Source organism: Pimephales promelas, chromosome 2, assembly GCF_988280905.1.
Source record: "Pimephales promelas chromosome 2, fPimPro1.hap1.1, whole genome shotgun sequence".
NCBI classification, from domain to species: domain Eukaryota; kingdom Metazoa; phylum Chordata; class Actinopteri; order Cypriniformes; family Leuciscidae; genus Pimephales; species Pimephales promelas.
In genome coordinates, this window is record NC_142770.1 from 51,218,707 (window position 1) to 51,223,706 (window position 5,000).

Sequence of the window (5,000 nt, forward strand, 5' to 3'; positions counted from 1 at the left end):
TCGAAAACGGCCGGGCGAAAAAATTTCAAACTCGGGTCTTCCGTAGGCCTCGGGGGGCCCTATCCAAAGAGGCCACCCGCGTCCCCGGGGGCCTCGGGGTCAGGGAGTTAGGCCCGGTCAAAGGCGCGGCGTTTTTGGCTTATATCTCGCGAACCCCCGGGCCAATCTTCCCCAAACTCGAATCGACCGTAGTGCCGGACGGGGCCTTTCGAAAGAGCCCACCCACGAGGTCCAACTCGCCCGGGTCCCCGAGTTATAGCCGTTCAAAGTCGGGGGTCCCGGCGAACGGCGATCCGGTAGGGGGCGTCCCCGGGGCCCGCCGCCGCCCTGGTTCGAGCGAGGGCCCCCGTGGGACCTCGCCACCCAAATTTGAGCTCTCTGGGCCTTCGCGTCGCGGAGATACGGGCGATTTTCTCCCGGGATCGTGACGTCATCGGCGGGCGCCATTTCAGAGCGCGGCCGAGGGTTTTCGGCCGATATCTCCGCGAATACTCGACCAAAAACGACGAAACGCATATGGACGCGTTCAGCTCGGCGAGACGGTTCGAATGAGCCCGGCCTCGGCCGGGCACGTCGAGTTTTCGGCGAGATATTTGCGTTTTTCCGCTTCCGGGGCGCTTTGGGGGCCCGTATCTCGGGCCCCCGGGGGCCCACGGGGCTGGGGGCGGTCTCATTCGAAAGGTCTCGTCCCGTTCTCCAGCCGACAAAAATTTGGCGTCGATCGGAGCCGCCTTCGGAGAGCTACGGTCGTTTGAAGCCCCGTGCGGTGGGGTTACCGTCCTTCAAACAGCCGCCGCTCGCAGGGGGAGTCCCGGGGAGGCATGGTTGCCTGTATGACTTGGGCTTAGAGCACCCAGCCCCGCGCTCCTGGAGGAACCTCCGGTGCACAGGGTCTGCTGCAACCAGCCACGTGGGTTCTGAGGGGTAGGGGAGCGTGCGCTCTCCTCCCCGGGCGGGCGGCCGGGCCCTGGGGGCTCGCGCCTCCACGGAGGGACCTCGCTCCCGGGGCTTCGTCCCCGGGGCTCGGGGACTCCGTGGCGGCTCGGCCCCCGGGGTTCGACCCCGCTCGCTCGCTCCAAAACCCAAGTCCAAAACGTGGGGTTGCACGGGAGCTCCGGGCGCGACGGGTCTCCACGCACGGCCCCGGGGAGGGAGCTCCGACCCGGGCCGGAGGCAGATTCGCCCCCCGCCCCCCGGCTGTCCGCCCGGAGCCGAGACGGTCCTAAAACGGGCCTTGGGGGTGATGTAGAAGGGTAACGCTCACACAACCAGGACTCACACAAACCGATCTGCATCCCAGGCAGGGTGCGGGTCTCCTGGGCACGAATAAAGCCCGATGCCCCGTGGGTGATGTTGGCCCTGGCCACTCAAGGCACTCACCCAAGCCAGAGAGGGTGCACTCTGGCTGGGGAAGCAGATTCAATCTCTGCTGTGGTGGAGCTCTGGAAAAACGCCAAACCTCCAGGAAAAGACGGCCCGGTTTCTCTGAAAAGTGCATCCCAGGCAGGGTGCGGGTCTCATGGGCACGAATAAAGCCCGATGCCCGTGGGTGATGTTGGCCCTGGCCACTCAAGGCACTCACCCAAGCCAGAGAGGGTGCACTCTGGCTGGGGAAGCAGATTCAATCTCTGCTGTGGTGGAGCTCTGGAAAAAACGCGAAACCTCCAGGAAAAGACGGCCCGATTTCTCTGAAAAGTGCATCCCAGGCAGGGTGCGGGTCTCCTGGGCACGAATAAAGCCCGATGCCCCGTGGGTGATGTTGGCCCTGGCCACTCAAGGCACTCACCCAAGCCAGAGAGGGTGCACTCTGGCTGGGGAAGCAGATTCAATCTCTGCTGTGGTGGAGCTCTGGAAAAACGCGAAACCTCCAGGAAAAGACGGCCCGGTTTCTCTGAAAAGTGCATCCCAGGCAGGGTGCGGGTCTCATGGGCACGAATAAAGCCCGATGCCCGTGGGTGATGTTGGCCCTGGCCACTCAAGGCACTCACCCAAGCCAGAGAGGGTGCACTCTGGCTGGGGAAACAGATTCAATCTCTGCTGTGGTGGAGCTCTGAAAAAAAAAAAACGCGAAACCTCCAGGAAAAGACGGCCCGGTTTCTCTGAAAAGTGCATCCCAGGCAGGGTGCGGGTCTCATGGGCACGAATAAAGCCCGATGCCCGTGGGTGATGTTGGCCCTGGCCACTCAAGGCACTCACCCAAGCCAGAGAGGGTGCACTCTGGCTGGGGAAGCAGATTCAATCTCTGCTGTGGTGGAGCTCTGAAAAAAAAAAAAAACGCGAAACCTCCAGGAAAAGACGGCCCGATTTCTCTGAAAAGTGCATCCCAGGCAGGGTGCGGGGTCTCCTGGGCACGAATAAAGCCCGATGCCCACCTTGAAACGGAGCCTGGGCTCGACTCTGAAGTCCAGATCTCGAAAAACGACAGAGTCCAAAAAGGTGCGGTGGCTCCAAACCTCCATGCCCTCAGACCTCCCTGGCCAGCCCAGGGAGGGTGGCCCGTCCTGGGCCAGACTCAGATTTCCCCCGCCACCCCTGGAGCTCCGCCTGGAGCGAAGACGGTCCTAAAACGGACCATGGGGCTCTTGTAGAGGATGAGGGAGGGAGAGAGGGGCCTTCAGAGAGCCCCTTGGCCGGCTTGACTCTGGAGTCGAATTTGGAAAAATAGACAAAGTCCATAAACGTGCTGTTGGTTCGGACCTCCAGGGCACTCAAGGCACTCACCCAAGCCAGAGAGGGTGCACTCTGGCTGGGGAAGAGGATTCAATCTCTGCTGTGGTGGAGCTCTGAAAAACACGAGAACCTCCAGGAAAAGGCGGCCCGGTTTCTCTGAAAAGTGCATCCCAGGCAGGGTGCGGGTCTCCTGGGCAAGAACGAAGCCCAATGCCCACCTTGAAACGGAGCCTGGGCTCGACTCTGAAGCCCAGATCTCGAAAAACGACAGAGTACAAAAAATGTGCGGTGGCTCCAAACCTCCATGCCCTCAGACCTCCCTGGCCAGCCCAGGGAGGGTGGCCCGTCCTGGGCCAGATTCAGATTCGCCCGCCACCCCTGGAGCTCCGCCTGGAGCGAAGACGGTCCTAAAACGGGCCTTCGGGGATGTATGAGAGAGGGGAAGCGTGGTGGTGGCAAACACAGAGGACCCCCTACCAGCGATCAGACCGTCGTGAGTCCCACTCAGAGTCACTCTGGGTGGGCATGTAAAAATCCAGATTACGCCGCGCTGGAGCTCTGGAAGTTACGAGACCTCCAGGAAAAGACAGGCTGGTTTTCTGAAAAGTGCACCCCAGGCAGGGTGCATCTTTTCCTGGGCACGAGCCCAGCGCACATGGTGTGGTGGTCCGGCTCTGGTGCCAAAGTTTGGGGGAAAAAATAGACAGAGTCCAATAACGTGGTGTGGTTCCAAAGCTCCATGCCCTCAGACCTCCCTGGCCAGCCCAGGGAGGGTGGCCCGTCCTGGGCCAGATTCAGATTTGCCCGCCACCCCTGGAGCTCCGCCTGGAGCGAAGACGGTCCTAAAACGGGCCTTCGGGGATGTATGAGAGAGGGGGAAGCGTGGTGGTGGCAAACACAGAGGACCCCTACCAGCGATCAGACCGTCGTGAGTCCCACTCAGACTCACTCTGGGTGGGCATATAAAATCCAGACTACGCCCCGTCGGAGCTCTGGAAGTACGAGACCTCCAGGAAAAGACAGGCTGGTTTTCTGAAAAGTGCACCCCAGGCAGGGTGCATCTTTCCTGGGCACGAGCCCGGCGCACGTGGCGGGGTCCGGCTCTGGTGCCAAAAAAATTGAGAAAAATCGACTAAGTCCAATGGCGTGACGTGGGTTCAAAGCTCCATGGTCTCAGACCTCCCTGGCCAGCCCAGGGAGGGTGGCCCGTCCTGGGCCAGAGTCAGATTCGCCCGACACCCCCTGGAGCTCGACCTGGAGGGAAGACGGTCCTAAAACGGGCCTTCGGGGCTGTATGGAAGAGGGCAAGTGTGGTGGTGCAAAACACAGAGCACCCCCTACCATTGATCAGACCGTCGTGAGTCCCACTCAGACTCGCTCTGGGTGGGCATATAAAATCCAGACTACGCCCCCCCCGTCGGAGCTCTGGAAGTACGAGACCTCCAGGAAAAGACAGGCCGGTTTTATGTAAAGTGCACCCCAGGCAGGGTGCGTCTTTCCTGGGCACGAGCCCGGCGCGCGTGGCGGGGTCCGGCTCTGGTGCCAAAAAATTTGAGTAAAATCGACTAAGTCCAATGACGTGGTGTGGTTCCAAAGCTCCATGGTCTCAGACCTCCCTGGCCAGCCCAGGGAGGGTGGCCCCGTCCTGGGCCAGAGTCAGATTCGCCCGACACCCCCTGGAGCTCGACCTGGAGGGAAGACGGTCCTAAAACGGGCCTTCGGGGCTGTATGGAAGAGGGCAAGTGTGGTGGTGCAAAACACAGAGCACCCCCTACCATTGATCAGACCGTCGTGAGTCCCACTCAGACTCGCTCTGGGTGGGCATATAAAATCCAGACTGCGCCCCCGTCGGAGCTCTGGAAGTACGAGACCTCCAGGAAAAGACGGGCTGGTTTTATGGAAAAAGTGCACCCCAGGCATATGCTTGTCGAACGGTCGGTCTGGGTAAACGGCGAGTGTCCGTGCTGTTGCGTGCGAACGAGATTCCCAATGCTAACGAACCTCCCCCGGCTGGCGACCGGGGAGAGCGCCTCGTTTTCGGGCACGAGCGAATGCGTCTGCCTGGCGGAGCCCCCGTCGGTGCCGAGGTGGTCCTGAGACGGGCCTTCGGGGTTTTGTCGAGGAAGGGGACAAGCGCCCCAATCGGACAAGGCGACGGGCTAAAAAATGGTGCTCGGTATCGGTTTCTGACATCCAGGCGGGGATGCGTCATCTGGGGTCGGCAGGCAGGCAGGCAGGCGGTCACCAGGGCGCTCTGGAGGAAAAGGCCCCCCTCCGGAAAAAAAGGACAGAGTCCGTAAACGTGAAGTCGAAAGAGTTCCCCAGGGCCG